This window comes from Temnothorax americanus, unplaced genomic scaffold (assembly GCF_048541705.1).
Source record: "Temnothorax americanus isolate GAGA-0224 unplaced genomic scaffold, ASM4854170v1 Scaffold14, whole genome shotgun sequence".
NCBI classification, from domain to species: domain Eukaryota; kingdom Metazoa; phylum Arthropoda; class Insecta; order Hymenoptera; family Formicidae; genus Temnothorax; species Temnothorax americanus.
The window spans coordinates 3316973-3338297 of NW_027509275.1; the positions used below are offsets into that span (position 1 = coordinate 3316973).

The window sequence follows — 21325 nt, forward strand, 5'->3', positions numbered from 1 at the left end:
GAAACAGGATTATCCCTGCGCTTCGATGTATAATTTCTCCCTTGTAAATTTATTAATCGGGATTTTATATTTTGCATGAATAATATAATTTAAAAAATATACATATAAATATGTTTTTAAAAGTATTCAAAGCTGTCCATATTTCAAGATATATATAATTCCGAAAATATCTCGTCCCAGTTGTATACTTTTAGTTATATAATTATCACTATTCGTTACTATATATGTTACTTTAAACGTGAAATATTTTATCGTCGATTATCAATCTGCATTACAAACGGATAAGTAGAATATGATGAATAGCTAAAATTCGTATGTTCGAACTTACGACCGCAATACGCATGACCGATAAAAATTCGCTAGAAAAGAATGCACGGTATATCGAAAGTATTGTGCAGAATTTGATCCAGACCATTGTGTGAATTTCAAGTTGCCGATGTTCAATAATAGCGGACATTCTTCAAAAACGAACCCTTCGAAGCGAAGTTTCTGTCCGCGCTAGAGTACGTTTTACCATTATTCTCACTTTTCGCTTATTCTTGTTATTAGGTTGAAAGCTGAGTTATCGCACTGTCCGCATTTCTTCCCCTCCCCTTCCGCCATTTTTCCCGTTACAGCTCGATTTTGGCACGTAAATTAATTTGCGTGAGAGATCTGCTATTCTTCGCGCAAGATATATCGTTCACATTCCTAACTCGCGTTCGCTGCTTTTTTATTATCTGCTCTCTTTCCATCCGAGTTCAAAGAAGAAATTAAGAACATTGTGCCGTTAAGCAACATTGTTAACGAGAATCTGGGTTGTCGAGAGTTACGTCCAACCTCTTTTTGATCCAGTTAAAAACCCGTTCGAGAATTTGCTACAGGTATAATGCTGTTTATGACGCCAACTTATTTAATCATACTAATTGCAAGCGCAAAGTAAGAATACGTAATGTTGTTACGTAGTATTACGGCACAAAAGGTCTTTTATAGTATCAAGAATTATGATCAATTTACTATTAACCCAGTTAAAACCATATCATTTTCGCGATTAATGCGTCTTATGTTTAGGTTTTATCTGATAGCAGAAACTCTCTTTAAAGGAAGTTAAGACGTACGTTTAGCCATCGCAGCAACGATTGTATCGGGGAATATATTAAGCGATAGCTCACTGTATCATAGCCGTGTCATAATTTATGATAACGCTCTGTCGGTTCGCATTTAGGTTGCACTTGAGCGCTCCTCAATTTCGAATCGCATTAACGGCCCTTGTCAGCACAATTCAATATTTCATTACAGTCTGTGATCCATTCAACATTCAACTCTATCGACGTGTATTTGCCGCGACAGCAAGAAAGAAACTTGCAATTTAACAGATATTAATCTAATCGTCCGTGTTTATACCGGATGATATCTGAAAAATCATGAAAGCGCGTGCGAGCTCACTGACCCGATTTTTAGGTGATTAATAAACGCTGAAACACGGTGATATTTCGCCACGAGTCAAATTGGTCAGTCGCATTTAATTAACGGGTAGGCGTTTCGTTCATCTTTTAACACGTTAATTCGCCGTTAAAACGGCATTCGGGTTTTTCCAATTATCCGCTTTCATTAAGTTGTCGGCCACGCGGCTACTCCCATTTGTCGGGGGTACAGGGTCAGTCGCACGGTGCTATGCGGAACGGTTAAAAAAAAAAAAAAAAAACGTGATTTCAGCTTTCGTTCGTTAAGACGGCTTTGACCTATGCCAGACTCGCATGCACAACGAAAAAGCCGCAGACCTTTCCCACGCAAATGCGCTTGATTATTTCTACGAGGAAACGACGGCGGCGACGTCTCGCGCTTTACCACAACACGGTAGGTACTTTATTTTCGCGTATATTAAGCGTTATATTAGAATAATTAACATTAAGCAATTTCATAAAATTAGAATAAATTCTTGTTACCATTATTGTACTTTATTGTGTACTACTGTTCATTATTGTGTTATTCAGTGTTAAGAAAATGAAGCAATAGGACTAATTGGAGATATAATACTTCTCTCTCTCTCTCTCTCTCTCTCTCTCTCTCTCTCTCTCTCTCTGTCTCTCTCCTTCTCCCTCTCATGATACTAACAAAATACAGAGTAGAGAATAAATAGCTATATTAAGTGTGTTATATTATTACACCTCTGCTTCCGTCTATTGCACGTGTGAGACTTAAGAAAACGTGAATGAATTTAATTAATTCCGTAAAGCATAACGAGGGCCCGTTTAAAATTTTTCAGATCTCACAACTTCAGCTCGCGAATATAAAGTGACTCTTAGTAACCCGGTAATTAGTCTTGTAAAATTCCAGAAAATTTTAAAAATGTTATTATAAAATACATAAAGTGGAATGCCGCCACTTCTAAATTCGGACATTTATTCGCTCATTATATCCGCTATCTCGTTGTTACGGTCAATTCATATAGATGTATATACATTTGTACAGCAAAATATCGGAATATTAAATAGTTTTATTAAACATAATTCCACTTTTTTCAATATCCGCAGTATCTACATAATTCTTCAATACATGTTCTCATATTTCTCTCAGTGATTGCGTTAGTTTTACATATCGCTGAATCACAGAAATTTTATATTCCATAAAATTTATTTTCACGATATAATTTATTCACGTTTTGTTCATTTGTATCGAAAAGAGAAATAAATTACGGACTTATCGCCACTTTTTAAGCTCTTTTTAAACGTCCATTGCGAGTCAAATGGTGTCCTTAATTATAATGCCTTTCAGCGTTCTTCCATTTTGGCGCATCGACCGTTTCGCCATTGAGAATTTCCTCGCTATTGAGAGTTCCCCGTAGAGATATGCCGTAATTTCCGATTTATATTTGACTCCAAACCACATTATTCCGGAGTTCTTCAATTAATCCTCCAGCGTTATATAACTGCTGTTTTATTCAAATAAAAAATCGTACGTTGACGCCCAACAATAGAAAACTGATGAAATCGGAATTATGTCGAATCAACAAAGAAATAATCACAGCATACTCCATATTGTTAATCTTAATTAACTCTTTGTCATGAAATCAGAAATACAGCGTCGTAAAAAGCACTCACGTTGTCGTAAATCAAATATTATTTCGTCTCTCTGACGATGCTTTTTTACCGACTACAAAATGCAAATGTGGATAATATATATTAATTGCAATGCTGATGCACTTTTGATGGAAATTTTATAACAAGCTCTCGCGATATTCCCTTTAAATTAATGTCGTGCAGACTCCGAGAGAGAAATGAGCTGATGTATTTAATAAATAATTTAATTTATTGCAAAATTGCTAGTACAAATACCAGCAAGAATAAGGTTCATACACTTTTATCGCAAATCATTACACGCAGAGAACTTAAAATACGTCCGTCGTAGTAGAGAGTTTGTGTTCTGACGCGTTCTGACTTTAAAATGAGGCCGACGTCATACATATCTTGGTTAATTTTGAACACTTTGCATATTCTAAGTACGCGCCTAACTCAAATGCCGCAACAGATACGACGACACGCGGAATTACATACAAGGGAGGATGCATTAAAAAGAAATCCACGAATTTGAAATGCAGATTCGGCTAAGATATGCACTCGGCGTGAAATATATATTTCGATTAAATTTGTAGTTAGCGACTTTTCAAGGTGCTCTCTCGACCGCGATTCATAGAGAACACCCGCGAAAGCGCGTGCTCGATGGTAATTAGATATTAAACTACAACAGAGTCTCCAACATGATCCCCGCGGCGTAACAAATCTTTATCTATAAATGGATAGAAAATAAAACCGAATTTCTCCACCGTCGTTGAAAGCAAGCCTCGTGAAAGTCTGTCGTTAACTCGCCGGAGTTATTTCTTTTGAAGAGATACAGTTATTAATCAGATAATACAATAACTTAATAACTTTTTACAGATCTCGTTACAATCAGCAATCGTTACGCGTAGCCTCTAAAACTCGCAATACCGTGGTACGGCATTTATACGATTTCGTCCTTTTTTTCAAAACTGTAAGAAATTGTGCAATACCTCTTCTGCCTCTCTTTCTACAGCGTCCTTTTTTTGTACTCTGTATCTTTCAAGGTTTCAAAGTAGACGATATTTACGAGAGGAAGGGTGGGAAGCATTTTCGATACTCTTGAAACGAGATACGTGAACGCGCCGTAATTATTTCTGATGAAGACGTAATCGAGCCGGTTAGTATTGCTAATCATAATTAACCGGCATAGTCGTGTCGCTCTTCTCTGAGACGGTGTGTGTCTAATACGATGGAAGTTTCCGGTTGCGCTATCGATTTCCGCGAGGCTACCGTATATTCCCCCGTATTCAGCCCTCGTTTTACTTTTGCTTTAATCTTCCATACGCGCGTTAAATTCGCGCAAGAGGGAACCGAGCATCTAATCGACTAGTTTGAAGAGGTTCCGATTTTTGTGCGAAAAACGAGAGCACCGGGGATGCATCATTTTTGGACCATTTAACGCTTAAGAGCGGAGAGTCTCTCTCTTTCTTTGACTATACGAGACAAAGTTATAACGGCCGAAGTTTTCTTTATTGTTTACTCCTGGGTCGAGCTTTATTTCGTTGAGGACGAGGGTAAGATAGATAGAAGCCTCTGCAAATACGTGTGTGCATGTGCGCGTGTGCGTGTGTGCGTGTGTGCGTGCTTATATCGCTGTTGCGAGAGATTTGATAATAAACGTGAAGTGTATCGATTATAAGGTTCAGACTACTGGAAATATATCGTTGTTGAGAACAGATAGCTCAAATACCAAATTAAAACGCGAGTTCTCTTAGCTTCAATGCTTTTCGGTAAATATAATTGCACTGTATAATTATTTCTAGATTGAAAAATATCTCTTATAAGACATTACCTGCGATAATAACACATGTTAACAATGAATTCATATTTTGAAGATTATCGTGGCATCATAGAAATTAATAAGATTACAAAGTTTACAAATTGTCAACTTTTATGAATATTACAAAGTATATCTCGTTGTAAAGGAAAATCGTAGAACAAAAGTAGAGCGATCTGATACATCGTCAACTGCTGACCGCACCTTGTAGGGTGCCTCTTAGGGCGCACTTATGAGAACGATTGATTCCTGTTCACTTCCCATTAAGTCGGACAAGTAGTAAAGCTCTAAATGGTCGACATTATCATTAATGTGAGATCTCGAACAGTGTTAAACCTCTTACGAAAATTTGCATAATGCATAAGCAGGCTATATAAGAGAGCACTTCGGGACAGTTCGGCGTAAAGTCGCAATTTTCTTGCATGACCGCCATTACACGTATCTAATTGAACAACACTCTTATGCAAAGGCATTCTCAAAATTTGCATACAATAACGACCCTATTGTTTTTTATTACGGAACGCTCTTAGCGCGAGGCGAACACACAATCTTACGATTTTCCGTAAATTCCACAACAAAATAAGATATAAGGTAGGAAAAATCGTTAAGCAAAGTCGTTTACTTATTATTGTCGCAACGAAAATTCTAACGATAATCGTATAAAAATTTGTTAAATAATCATATGATGATTTTCTTTATTCAATTTAACAAACTCGCTTGCGTTACGGAACCAGTAACTCCGCGGCAAGAAGATTATAAAGTTTGACTTTTGATCGTCGATAAATACAGAAAAGTCATGTTCATCCCGCGGCACGGTTTTATTATCCCCCCATGCACTTTTATGAAACTGTCGCGCAAACAGGAGACGGCAACGTTGCTCCAAAAGAATAACGGGAGAAATAAAATGCGCGATGCGACGAGCGAGGTGCGATCTCGCCTTCGTCTAGTGTGAATGGTCTCTTTACCATTTGCATGGAAAAGCGGAGAGAAGGATAAACGGCGATGCAGATCTTATTGTTCGGATCGGGCGCCTCGTGGGAAGAGGAAGCAGAGGTACGGAGAAGATTAGAGAGAAATCTCCTGACGGAAAGTGTAGGGGGTACGACACTTTACATGCCAGATGCGGGGCGCGAGATAGCATCGCGGTTGCGTTGCAGCGTTCTTATTTGCGAAGAATTGTATTATCGGAAACGTCGATTGCATCTACCGCCATGTACCTACTTGACGAGTTAGTGACGCATTATAGCGTTGATATAATGCGTTTCGTTAGTCCGCAATAAGAGACCGGAAGCGAAAATAGAAAAATTTAACGAGAAACTCCTCGACCAGTTGCGACATGTTGTCGTGCAGTCGCGTATCTATTATCCATGCACGAGGATATTCTATTGTAAACCCTTTATTCCATTATTATCCCGTTATTCCTATTGCTTTGTTTCAATTTGCAAACATGTCACTTTTGTCACGACCGCGCGCGTTATTCTATGCATTGCTGAGCGTAAAGCCAAAGCCCAGCTTAAATGACGGCCCTTTGACCGGCAATTAATGCAATTACGCTTCCGGACAATTTGAATTTCCGCAATAAAGGTACATTGCGGAAACTGCAATAAGATTGCCCTTTGCTGTCGTGTTTCATGCCATTCTCCGGAAGAATCTACTAACATCTACTGCACTAACATCGCGAATATTGCGTTCGCGGATTAAACCGTTTCTCATACATGGAATTTCTCCCTTATGAAAGACTTTCTCCTCGCAAGAAATACCTTAACGCTAAACCTGTAAAAGACCTTTTTTAAAATTCAAAGAGTTGATCTTTTTTATCCAGACATAAACGCCATTTGCATCGCATTTTATTTCATCACGAAGCGCAATGATTACAGTCCCATGTCAAGAAGCATCAATCTCGGAACGTTTCTTAAGAAGAAATTAAGAGATAAATAAAAAAAAAGCTTTTTAGCTATTTTTCTGCTCCAGCTATATCAAGCATGTATGGGTCTTGTTTCTATCCTTCTTATTAAGTTAGATTGTATCTTGCTTTCACTTTTCCTGAAATGTTTATTGCAATGTCAGACACAAAAATGTATATACGTGGACATTGAGCTCGGGTTCGCTAAGCCCAAATGACTGTGGGAAAGTCATCCCTGCGGATAGAGAATACAACTATATGTATAGTGCTTGGAATATGACGCTTCTTTAAATTTCTGAGGTCTTCCACATCCCGTTAACACTTAGGACTACATTTAAAAAATATTTCCTTACAAAAATTGATTGGTTTTTGTTATGTATCAACCAAAAAAGCCGTGTAAGAGGTTTTATTGTTGACGCTTTTCCGTAATGTCGATTGGTTTTCTTATTGCGCTTAATGTAATTTTACTCGCGAATGATTTATTTTATTTTTAACGTAAATGATGACGATATTTTGCTGATGATATACGCAAAGAGTTAAATGGCGGATTTTACTTTGCCCTATCCATTTCCTCGTATCAATCACATTCTAAACATTTCAGATATTCATCGAATTTTGTAGAAATCCTATGAATCCTATTAACGGCATGGACAGAACAAATGCGCCTCGACCGTCTGTCATGATTCAACAACAGTCTGCTGATGTTACAATTCATCTGTATGTATGTACATACATGCGGACAATTCAATCGTGAACAAAAGCGACAAGGCGGTCCATATTCGCCAGAGGGCAAGTACTGATCGTAAAAGCATCAGAGAACGACAACTATCGGGTGGCCCATAAATGGTTGTTTGATCTACCGTGGTTTAATCCGTGAGAGTTGATCGCATTAAGAAACTCTGTCAATTGCATTAAAATAGATGCTTCCGAAAATCCATTGACTCGTTGTCTTTGACAAAATCAGATATTACTAACAATAATAACAAGAGTGAGAGAAGAAGGAGAGAGAGAGAGAGAGAGAGAGAGAGAGAGAGAGGGAGGGTCAGAGACACAGAATTTATATTTAAATTACGTAGTAAATCTATGATAGTATCTGTCGTTTAAAATATTTTAAACCTGTATACAAAATAATTTCTTTATACATAAAAATGATTATACGAAAGTTGAATGCCAATATCGAGTTTAATTCGAAAATCGACTGCTGGAATTACGTATAGTTAAGCTTTCTCGCCGGATTCTTAAACAAAGTTCGGAAGAATCCGCTCTCAAGTATCGATATCGGGATATGCTTATCCTGCAAACTTATATCCTTGCCTCCTCGGTTTTTGAGCCATCTCGTTTGCATGAAGAGTTGATAACAACGACAGCAAGGCATGAGAATGAGAAGCGTCATTATTTGCATCTTTAACCCTTTCAAAATATTCAGAATGCATATACATATCTCTCACTCGCTTAAAACATTATTAAAAATTGCCATGCAGGATAATGCTTATATCTCAATAAATTTTTTTATATTACAACACTTGTTTTGTTATATACCAATAATTATTTAAGAATATAATAGAAATCTGGATATAATAAAATTCCTTTTTTTTTAACATAACTAAGAATATTGTCTCAAAAGAGTGGAATTATTATCGATAGGAACAGTATTTTTCACGTAACATTAAAATATTTGTACAGCATCGGAATGACCGCAGAGTGCATATTTTTTGTTTTCGGAGCCGAAGGCGTAGTGAATTATATTGTATAAATTTCCATCTGGTCTATTTGAATTTTGTTTGAAACATTCTGGCTCGGATCTCGCGTGGTGCGATGAACTTATTATTCTGACTTTATGCGGTCGCGATGACAACGATGAAATATCAGTCAAGTAAGAGACTGCGAATAAAAGTCCCGGACGAGCACCGGACAAGCCTCGGCGGAACAGTGACAGTGGATAACAGCACGCCGAAAATGTGCCTGCGGTTTCCGCGACCGCGCTACTGCGGTTCATGGGTCACAATAAATTCCAGCACATTTTGGCTGCTACTGTTACCTACTTATACTTAACCATTACATACGCGTGCACCATGGAATTATATTCTCCGGCCGGACATGGTGCAACTGTGCAGCGCGAGACCGTAAAATTATGTAACACTGGCTGGCGTTTCTAATTTCGTTGAACGCGCTAACGTTTCGCGCAAAACGCTCCAGGTCACTTAAACGGTAATGCACGTGGATGCGAATCGTATACGAAAGAAAGGTCCAGAGCGCGGTATTGTAATATTGCAATGTAATATTACCGGCATTTTATAATATATAACGGTAATAATGTGATATTGTAAAGAATATTATATAATGTGTTTTAACATTGCAGCTGTTCTACGTCAATGTTATGATTTATTGTCTCGTGTTTCGATGAATAAAATGTCATTGGTATCTCTTGCATGAATTATCACAATAAAAGCCCTTCCGCATTTTGGGTTGGGATTTACGCTCGTTAGTAGCGCGGTATTCGCTGTCGAGAATTTTTTGCGAGATCGGGATATGTGTGAACAGTTGCTGCCTTTCCTTGTGCGACATTTACTACGTGCCTACGTGCACTTTGTGGCTCGTTAGTCCGCGATGCGCCCTTTCAACTCTCCACCATTTTTGCTACATGAACCTTCGATGTTCTAACGAGCACAACGACACGACTAGAACAGAGAAAAAGAGAGGGAGAGAAAAAAAGAAAAAAGGGGGACAGAAAAGCTTTGAAAAAGTACGAAACGCTCCTAGAGCTCATCCACGTGTCGCTTGTCAGTAGTCTAATTTCGAGAAAGACTGGCCGATTTAATTTACGTTGCTTGATTTCACCATCTTGCAATACGGTCAATCGTCTTCGTACATCTCGAAAGTGCATTTCGAATACACAATGCTCGACTTGGCTAGAAAGATGCGCGACGCGAGCAAGCAAAATTTATTGGCATACGTGCACGGTTAACGTAATCCCTGATTGTAACTATGTGTGCTTCGATATAGCATTGCCTTAATAATTTACGATATACTCTATAAATTTCAATGTAGAATATATAAAGAAAATAAAAATTATTTCCAAAAATACAATATAAAACATGAAGAGTCCAGTAATATTTTCTGAATAAATTCAGTTACCTTTTTAATCAATTTATCTTATCAATTTATCTTTAATCAATTATCTTTTTCATTTGAATAACCTAGTTAAGCAGCGAACAGAAAAATGTTCTTCGAAACATCGATTTTAACGCTTAAACAATTTAAAATAATTTCTTTGTGTTAAAAGAGCAATTATTTGTCAAACACATATTAATCACAATGATTTTGAATAAAAAAATATTACCTAAAACATTAAAGTAATTCTGGTTTATTAATGAATTCTAAGGGGGAAAAAATCGTTATATATATAATTTATTCATATCGAAATAATCATATTTTTCAATTCCCCGAAGATATAGCCCCGAAGCAATTTTAATTGCGGATTTTTTATAATAGCACCCTAGGGGCATGAATGGAACTCGCTTTTATTAGATAAGTTCATCGCGCAATGTAAATAACGCTCCCGAATAATCCCACGTGGGATCAATGAATCATCGAATTTATACAAATTCCACACCCGCGTTATTTCGGTTGTATTATTATAATCTTTACATATAGCATTTAAAGCTCGTTACTCACACCACGACTAATATAAAGATTTGAACACAAAATATGCAGCGAAGAAAAATCATCCTCGCGATTTGTGTTGAAGTTAAATATCGTAGCGTTAATATAATTTAAATAATTATGTCAATAATTTACGTAATATACATTAATAATTAAAAATTGTTAAATTTTATAATGTAGTCTTTTCTTTCCTACACACGTTTTTGAAATTATTTTTTAATTAAATTTTAGGGTGATGCAATTATTTATAAAGGCTAAAGGCCAAAGTTTTTAGATACATCAATGAATACAGACCTTTGTGTGCTAAAATAATAATACGAAACTCAGTACTATGAAAACGTATGTTCGATAAAAAAAAAACGATTGATGAATTCACTTCTGACAAAGAAGAATAGGACTCATTTGTGGTGAGCGGTTCTCGATCTCAAAGTCAGAAGAAAAATGGATTTCTTGTACCTACCGCGAAGAATGGACATAAATGTAGATCCACCTGTACAAATGAAGACCCATTTTTCACTTGGCAGCCCTCTGATTTCGCCAATGACTTTTTACGATAACTCGACCGAAGTCTACGATAACTAACTACAATGCGATATCAGGCGTTACATACCGCGCTACTCTAAAACCGATAAATCATACCTTGTACCCATTTTTGTAAAATATCGACTCAACTTATAGCTGTCTCCTGTCTCGAACGCTTTATCTCGCGGAAACATTTATAGGACCGACATGGAGTATTGACGTAACTAATTTTTCGACGTGCTTTCGTATCGCAATAAATAAAACTTCTTATGCCATAACATTCCTATACGTCAAAAAGAAGATGTTACAGATAAAAAAATTAAAAAAGATATTAATAAGAATAAAAAATTTATTAAATTTCTATTTCGTTTATGATAAAAGTACTCTTATTTTACTTTTTGCAAAATGTCAGCAAATTAACTTATTTACTTCAAAATTTACGGTACACAATCTCGTGTGTGATTAATATTTTATTTTTGCCTTGTGACAACTGTAAATGTTATTTCATAATTCTCACGTATGCAGCGTAATGTAATTTAATGGGACGTTTTTCGTTGTATTTTAACGTATAGCCTGGCAAAGAGCTTTTTGCCAGGGCTTTTAATCATCGCGTCGATGTGTCACAAATTTTTACCTAACAAACCGAAGCGCGCTATCATCCTTCCGCTAATCGACAAACATAATTATTCCACGTCAGTTTTACGACATAAAAGTCCGGTAGAAACAAAGCTTTGTAGATCGAGACGCAAAATGAAAATGAAAAAGGAACTACGGGAATCAGCAACCCTCCAGCGCAATGAGCTATAGATCATAAGCCGCCGCGCGACGAAGATTGATTAGTACAGATTCATTTGTTCACTGACTTTTTCTTATTAACTCTCGCTTGTGGATGATAATGTGATTATTATTTCTAGAAAATTTTGGTACTTTTAATGAGCAGGCAGGTAGATTTGACAGAGAGATTATCCGACACGTACTAAAGTTCACTAACAAGATCATTATAAAACTCATTAATATTCCCGTGTTACCAGAGTAATTATTTTTACAACAGCAGGGATTAGACGAAGTCATTATTCAAAGTTCACCCTAACAGGTCACCGAAAATTACTAATGGTAATGTCAATAATCAAATGCTAAATCGGCAATAAATTAATAAATCATTATTACAATTGTTATAATGCATAAGTCGATATGCTGAACAACAAAAAAAAATTATGCTGTAATAAAATATTCATCTCCACAATATGATAGCAAGTATAATGAACTTGTCAGAATTAAATACTATCATTGTTCAATGTTAATATTAACAGTGAATGAAGTAGTTGAAATTGCGAAATTTATAAGCAAAGTCACACACATTAGTGTGTTTGTTATTGAAGCACTTACTTGATTTGGCGACCGCCTTTCGGCGGTCTTCCTCGGTTGGAGGCCCTCTCTAGTGGTCCCTGGAGTTGTACTTTCCGGTCACCAAAATCCAGCGCTGTAACAGCTAGAAACCAGAGATCCACTGTTGTTAAACTACGGCTCCAACGCGCGACGCGACGCGACATGACTGCGCAAGGACGGCGCGAAGAAATTTTGAGAAATCACGAATTTTCGTCGCCACGTCCCACGTAAATCGTCATCGCACGTGTCGTGTACGTATGATGCATGAGTGTGTCGTGTAAATTTAAGCGCACTGTCATGCGGAGGAAGCGGTCAACATAGGTATTCGACGATACGACAGCGGTTGGCGTTCGCGTCGTCGATTGAAAGTGAGCCGATCGTATTTTGGCCGCGTTACAGGACGACTGTAACGCAGAGGACGTTACTTTGCGTGATTAGTGGCCGAAACGTTGCCAGGATCGAAGCAAGAAAAAAAGTCAAAAGACTGACAGCCTTGCACGGTTCTAATTAACGTAATGGTGTCCAGAGGCGTTAAGACTTTGCAAATGTCACGAGAGAGAAGAGAGAGAGACAGAGACATGCTCGTTTTACGTTCTCGCTCGTATCCCGATGTTACATCATTGCAGTGATAGTTCGCGGTCGTACCATCGCGAAACCGAGTAAATTTTTTTTTTTGCAATTCGATTAAAAAAGTGATTTCGGTTTCGAATGACGATAAACAGAGCGTGGCGCGGGGATGTCGCGCAGTGAAAGCGGTCAACGTCGAATCAGACACACCGGTCCCGCACATACATGCGGACCGCTTTGTGTGTCCGGCGCTATTGGCTACGAAGCCAATTTTTTAATTTTTAAATAAACGCGCAGCCCGTATTTTTACGCCATAGCTTTTCGTAGTTTGTAATGAAAGCAGCGTCCGTCGTTGAATTCCGCGGAACGGTGCGATATTCGTTCGGAAATATATTTATATCGCCGTTGTTTGTCAAATTATCTCTCCCGGTTCAGCCGCTCGATTATCCGTACGGGACGTTCATGAAATTTACGATTTTCATATTGGCCATCGTAAAGCATACGTACCGAACCACGAAATTGTATTTATTTAAATTGTATTTATTGCTGTGTGTGTGTGTGTGTGTTGCATGGAATTTCAATAACAGATTATCAAACAAAAATAATCATAAAAGTGCACCGTTTGATGGAGAATCATCCAGAGTACGTCTAGAAAATTGATAAAATTGATTTCACCAATTAAAAATTTCCGGATTTTCGTCTCCGTTAAACGATTGCCGTAGTCACCGTGATTTCTTTCTTCTCGTTATTACGAGAGTTACCAGAAATAAGTCGCACTTTCGAAAACTAGCAAAGTAACTCAGTTTCACGATTCGCGTTCATTTCTTCAATGTTTTCTGGACTCGAGCCAAACGGAATCGTATGCTTGGGGAATCGTGCCGATTATCGGCCAAATTAGATTCGTTAGCGAGAAACGGAGAAGGCAAGACGTACAGTCGCATTCCTCCGCGATGTCATGGGTGACTTATGTTTCGATCTCCGCGTTCGACAATTTTTAAGTCACTTTTCCGTTCCCTTGTTCTCCACGGCGATGCCGAATGATTTCCCAATTTATACCGGAGATCAGATGGCCGTTCGCGGCGCGGCAAGAGACACGAGAGCACTATCATGCAGCAGGGCGCAACACTGACCGATGAATAGGATGAATGGATCGCATCGTGGAAGGAAAAGCAAAAAAATAAAACGGTATTGCGAGGTTGGCGAGGACTCTTTCTTCATCGCGGCCGTCGGCAGATATACGATGGTGGAAAAACTATAGCGAGAACGAGGCGAGTAATTGGACACCGGGTGGCCATATTAGAGCACGCGGAGACAGACGGAGACGGAGAATGGGGAGACGGAAGAGCGAGACGGCGGAAAGGAAAGGATGGACTGAGAAAGTGCGAGAGGAAGAAAGACGAAAGAGAGATGAAGAAAGATGCGAAAAGCGAAACAGAAATGAGGTAGCAAATCCGGTACAGGGGCGGATGAGTTGAAGAGAAAATCGCACGAGCAAGAGGTGCAGAGCCGAGATAAAGGGGGAGTCTTTAAACAGCAAAAATATGGGGGATGCAAATCGACTATCGTATATACGTAAAGAAGGCTAGACTCGGCTAGAGAATCGTAATGAGAAAGTGCACGAGGTAGAAAAGGTATAGAGAAACGCGGTGATGACAGAGAAGAATGAAAAAGGAGAGAAAGAGAAAAGGTAAATATATTATAAGATAGATGGCGAAATGAGTATGGTTAAAGAAGATAAGGTAAAGAAGAAATGAGAGAAGAAATAGAGAGATATATAGAACAGGAAACTTAGCGAAGCCAAGTTAATGAGAACCTTCGGCCCCTCTCCCTCTCTCCTTCTCTCCCGAAGTGAACTGATTATATACGCAAATGGGACAAACGTAAATTACAAAAAGGAAAAAAGAGTGAAAAAAATTGAGAGATGGAAAGATAGTATGTAATAAAAACCAAAAAAGTCTAACAGCATAAAAATAAGCAAATATTTTTATCCCGCGAGTGATTGTTGCACGATATTGTAGCACTAAAAGAGAAATTAGAGAAAGGCAAACAACGCGAAATACAGTAATAATATTAAATTATATATTAAATTGTAATATTAAGTTATATATTAAATTGTAACAAAAACGCACAGATTCGGAACGAAATAATCAAAATGGAATGAAATGTTTAAGTGGACCGGTAAGGTTGTTCGTAAAAGAAAGGGCAAAATGAAGGGTCCTTTTACCAGATAGCGCGCGCGCAAGAGAGAGAGAAAGAGAGAGAGAGAGAGAGAGAGAGAGAGAGAGAGAGGGAGGGAAAAAGAACACTTTGATGAAAAGCTGCAACCAGGTTGTAAAATTAGCAACCAGAAACGAAGCTTCAAAGTTGGCGCTAACTAACGGCAAAAAGATCTTTAATAAAACCAGAATTTTAAAAATCGTGGAAGATTTGCGCGGAGAATTCGCATCGGGAATTGCAAGGAAGACTAAAGTAAGATGTCCCAGGATAGGTTCGGGTTAAAGAAGATAAATGTATCAAAGAGCGAGAAGATAGAAGGCGGGGGAAGCAAGAATCGCACGAAAGAGCGCGTTGAATCAAAGACAAGCGGACGAGAAGCGAAATCAGCAAGACAGGAAGAAACGTGGCGAAAAATTCGAGCAGAGACAGATTCAATGGACTACAGGGACCGAAGGAGTCTCGCGGTAACTTATTTACTTCAGAAAAGGCCGTAAAAGAGATCGAGAAGGATCAGCTTGAAACAGAGAATGGACATAAAGGAACGGGTACGCGGATTCGGATGAGCGGCCCAACGTGCCATCGCCATCGTCGCGATCTAGCGTGTTCGCGCGCGTGCGTGTGCGATACCGTTTTAGTATTCGAGCACACACCGGCTCGCACCGGTGTGCATTATCTAACACTTAAAATTAGACGGCGACGGCAGCGACGACGATGAAGACGACGACGACGACGACGACGACGGTGGATAGTCTCTCTCTTTCGTGGTCCATAAGAGAAGGAAGAAGACTGGAACGAATGGAGATCTCCATTGGAGGCAACTCCCGTCGATTATATCGCGATACGCCGACGATACACTTGCACTTTATCAACGATATCACGTGGAACTGTCTCTCCGGCGACACTTTCTTTTCTTTTTACAGCACTATATGCGGCACGACGCGCCCTCGCTCGTTTTTCCGTATGCCCGTTTTTCCCTCCTTCCCCCCCCCCTCTACTTCTTCCGGCCTTACTTTCCGCCGTTTTTCGCTTTAAGTAGTGTGATGTTTATCGTATATGGTGTAGATGATGAGGTTGCCGATGACGAGGTTTATTCAGACGCACCGCGTTCGTCCGGGCCGGCTGGCCGCCCGTCTCAGAGTGAATGTCTTATTAGTTATTTCTGGTTTAGCTACTTCGTCGCCGCTCTGTTCCTCCTCCTTCTTTTCTTGATCTTCTGCCCGAACCGACTCTCCTTTCCCTCCCGCAACCATTTCGCGCTCCCACGTCCTCAACCATCGAACTCGCGATCTCCATCACGCCATCAGCCGTGCAAGCTCGAAAGCTTACACGTACTGTCGGCTCAGTGCTTGCGGCGGATTCTCAGTGTATTCTCGGCGAGATCGACGAAATCCGCTTCTACGATCGTACGAGATTCATCGCAACCGAACTCATCGAGACTTCCCGATAATTCGTCATCGGTTTCGTCGTTCGTGGACCGAATTAAGATTTTAAACGTCGTTCTTGGATCAAGTTCCCAAGGAAAACTTCAATCTTGAAGAAAAATCAACCGTGAAAGAAATTCTATTTTGTCTGTGAAACACCTCAATAGAATTTTCGAGCGCAACTTATCTCGTTGACCGTCCCGTAAAATAACGCGATACTTTTTCTCTTGACTTTGCTCTTGACACGGCCGTATCTTGTTATTTATCTATTTTAAAAAATAAGACCCGCAACGTCAATAGTTTCTGCTGTTTTTTTTTATTTCTATTTTCCAGAGCGCAGGTCTAGCACCGTCGAAAATACTTTATGACGCGAACCGCCCGAGATATCGCAAACGTTCACCGACGTTTTTTTTACTATTAGATGTCAAGAGGCATCTGAATAAATTCTAGTCCCGCGAGAACTTGTCCTCGCGAGTGTTGAATATATCCCGCGACGATCCTCTTTAACCTTCTACGAAGGGACGAAGTTTACGACTGCACGTGTAACTTCTTCTTCTTACCCTCCGGTTATTCCCAATTGTTGCTTTCGCAACCCCTGAATTTTCTTTTCGCGTTCGAATAATATATACGCGTACATGTACTCGTTTTACTTGTATTTTATTACAAGTTATAAGAGCGGGGCAGATATGTTGGTTAGATACGCCGCGCTTGGGGAATTTTCTTGCGAGGGAAACCGATCTGGTGTCCATAACATTAAACTTTATCGCGCGATAAGACTGTTCATTTTATGGGAATTAAAAAAATTCCGCATATTCCCTTGGGAAAAAACAAGCCTTAAATTTTTAAACAAACTATATAGCATGAATTCTTATAAAAGCATTTCCATTTGTGTTTACCGCTTTTTGCGCGGCAATGATGTTGTGAAACGTAACATGAAGTTACTAAATTGCAATATATAAAAACCGGATGTTATTCAGTAGTAAAAAACAGCGATATTTAAAAATCCGTTAATTACTTATAACTAATTTTATTTACGATACGTTAAATGATTATCCATATACAAATTTTTTTTTAGGAAAAAAAAAACAAAGAATTAATTAGTAATCAGTATATATCTGCACCTATACAGATCATTATAATTCATATAAATAATTTTTTATCAAAATCGAGCAATTTCAAATAAAACAACATTTATTTGCATTCGCAATTACGTTAACTAAACCTTGTACAAAATGAGATCGTCGAGATGTGCCTGTGGATAGTTTTGTTAAAGTAGCAAGTAAGGTCGCGCTTGTTAAAAATAAACGGAAATGCTAAATTATACTGATTAAATTGTATATAGTGTCATTTTCAGGCGAAAAGAGAATGATTCTTTCTGTGTTCGCATATCGGGGCCGCTTCCACTTCCAAATACGGATGATGTGTTAAAAAAGATCTCGTTAAAGTATGTGACCCGTTACCGAGCCCAGAGAGAGCGACGGACTTTAAAAGATGACAAAGTAGATGCCGGCGCGTTACGTACGGGCTGCAGGTTGCTCGACGTAACGACCCTTACATCCCCATTTATGGCTTCCTATCCTTTCAAAAGCCCGGCGATAATAAATGATAGCAAGAGTAGAACACGGAATTCCTTCAAAAAGAGAGAGAGAGAGAGAGAGAGGGGGGGGGGAAAGGGGGAGAAAAAAAGAAGAAAAACGGTGACTCATCTTTATATAGTTTGCACCAACGGATAATTACGTGCGAAGAATTACTTTACGGATCGTTATGTAGCCAATATAAAGACGCACCATTTACGAAAAGCGTCGGTCCGACGAAGCGGATCGCTGAACTTTTGCGGCGCAAGTGAAATTGTGATTATTATTCCACAGGTTATCTCGGTCGGGACAGTCCTATTTCGTGAAATCTACATTTCCCCGTTTAATATAATGCGATCATCGATAACAATTACCACGTCGTATCCGAAAATCTTCTGTCGGAATATTTGCGATAATTCTCACGCGCACACACAATAAATGGTAAGAGAGTAATAAAGGGAAACGAATAGCGAGTGCATATCATCAAAAGAGGAACGAAATAAATATCACTTTCAAAAGACTAAATGTTAGTGTGATCTTTAGAGTTTCAACACAAAATCCAAATTTCAGATAATTGTAATTGCAAGCGATATACAGGGTGCCCCACAATTGTTGGTACTTTTTTCATATTTAGATAGAGCGAGCCAAACTGAGTCGAAAAGTCATGTACCATTTTGCAATTTTCGCAATAGTTGACGAGTTATTAATGATTAAAAATCGACGTATTAGCCCGCCCACCGCCAAATCCAAGCGCGCGGCGAGATGCGGCCGCCCCGCGGTCGGCGCGCGGGCAGTTGTTTACTACAAGCGGCGATGATTACGCACGAACGGCGCGTAACGCCGGGCCCCTGTTCTAAGCGATGATATAGTTTCTCGCCTTTTTTAAATAAAAATAAAATTTTCTAACAACATAGAAAATTTTTTTGTGCGTACGTATGTACATATGTGTGCACATGCATACACCAGGAAAATATCAATTCTACTGCTTAAAAAAGCGATTACTCAATTTACCTTTTTTTTTTAGTATAAGTAACGGTTGTCTTTAAGCAAGAATATTTTCTTGATATTAGTCTTAAAATGTACAAATTTTAGAAAGAGTCTTTATTATGTACTCGAAAGAAGAATTTATACTTTTTCAAAGAACATAATAAAATTTTATCAAAGAAAAGTCAAAATAATAAATAAAATAATATGAGGACCCTCGAGATTAAAATAGGAGAAGGCTATGAGGGTCAGACGCAGATCACAGTGCGTAATATCAGAAATAAGTGATTTATTCGTCGTTTTGATACATTACATCGATCCGTACGTTTCGGCTCAGTTTTGAGCCATCTTCAACGGTAGTTACAAAAATTAAGTTACACGTTCTCCGTACCGTATGGTGAGTTTACTGATTCAAAGTATCAGAAACATAGACCAATTGATCCATATCTGTAAATTTGTTCAATTAATGTTGAGATATTAAAAAGATCTTTTAGGAAACTCACCATTCGGTCTGAAAAACGTGGAATACAGAGCCATGTATGCATAATGAATACTCTCTGCGAGAAAATTTGACGATCTTTATCGACACGACACATGCACAGCAATGATATGAAAGGTCTTGCAAGAAGAGGCATGTCGTAGGTCAACACACCGGCGAGGATTATAACAAAGCACGATTTGACACCGTCTCAAAATGACACGGATTTTTTGCATCATGCATATGTCACGGTTTTGAGCAAATTGTAATCCATGCTCATGAACTTTGGTCGTTGGCAAATCGGGGTTTTACTATTGGTACATGCAATATTGTGACGGTGTCAAATCGTGCTTTGTTATAATCCTCGCCGGTGTGTTGACCTACGACATGCCTCTTCTTGCAAGACCTTTCATATTATTGTGTGTCGTCGACAAGATCGTCAAGTCTTCTCGCAGAGAGTAGATATTCATTATGTACGCATGGCTCTGTATTCCACGTTTTTCAGACCGAATGGTGAGTTTCCTAAGGGATCTTTTTTTAATATCTCAACATTAATTTTAAACAAATTTACAGATATGGATCAATTGGTCTATGTTTCTGATACTTTGAAGTAAACTCACCATACGGTACGGAGAACGAGTAATTAAACTTCTGTAACTACTGCTGAAGATGGCTCAAAGCTGAGCCGAAACGTACGGATCGATGTAATGTATCAAAACGACGAATAAATCAGTTATTTCTGATATTACGCACTGTGATCTGCGTCTGACCCTCATAGCCTTGACTTCTCCTATCAAATAATTAGCAAATTAAATTTTTGTTTTAATTTTGTATTCTTAACTGAAGAATTGAATAATTAGAATGTAGAATATTATTTATTTTAAGTAATATTATCAAGAAAACATTTTTTGTAAAGATCATCGTTACTTAAAAGAAGAGAAAACTGAGTAATTGGTTTTCTTAGCACTAGAATGATATTTTTTTACGTGTGCGTATACGGCACGCCATTTTACTATTTAATATCATCATAAAAATTTATCAAATTAAATCGATACCTAAAGAAAAGAAATTATTATTATGTCTAGACATACTTATAATTTATCGAATTATTATTAAGCTATAATTGAAAATACAGAATTAAAATTATGTCTAGAAAAAATATTAATTCTGAATTTATTTTACGTTATGACATAAACAATTTTCGGGAATTAAAAGTATGTACGTAATTGTAATTCCCGAATTTTACTTATGTACGCAATTTTAATACTTGAATTTCTATTATGTACACACAATCGTAATTCTGGAATTACTTTTTTTCTTTTGGTAAGTAACGGGGGTTCTTTAAGAAAGAATATTTTCTTGATAATAATCTTAAAATGTATTCATCACAAATTTTAGAGAAAGTTTTTATCATGTACTGGAAAAAAGAATTTATACTCCTTCAAAAACATTATACCATTTTATCAAAGAAAAGTCAAAATAATAAGCAAATCAAATTTTTGTTTAATTTTATATTTTTAATTGAATAGTTAAACAATTAAAATTTAGAATATTATTTGTTTTAAGTAAAGAGAGTGATGAGTGTATTTTAAGATTATTATAAAAAATGAAATATTCTTTGCGAAGATGACCGTTAAAAGAAAGGAAATGGAGTAATTGGTTTTCTTAGCACTGAAATGATATTTTTTGAGCACTTCGAACAGTTTTTGCATTAAAATATAAAAATATTTTAATGCAAAGTGGATTAGACCTACTG

The 21325-nt window shown here is 38.0% G+C and overlaps 1 protein-coding gene across 4 annotated transcripts in view; it reads right to left on the bottom strand.

Moving 5' to 3' along the window:
- Tn (tripartite motif containing protein thin) overlaps positions 1 to 16363 on the bottom strand; it is a 61498-nt gene extending 45135 nt beyond the window's left edge. Inside the window, exons 1-2 of one of the 4 annotated variants that reach the window (XM_077401164.1) lie at positions 16214 to 16363; positions 12329 to 12431 (exon numbers count right to left, since the gene is read on the bottom strand). The gene's annotated coding sequence lies outside the window, so the exon portion shown is untranslated. Of the gene's footprint in view, positions 1 to 12328; positions 12432 to 13828; positions 14880 to 15790; positions 16063 to 16122 lie in introns of those variants that run through there. The other 3 variants (XM_077401166.1, XM_077401167.1, XM_077401168.1) reach the window with 3 other exon arrangements.
- Between the last annotated feature and the right edge of the window lie 4962 nt (positions 16364 to 21325).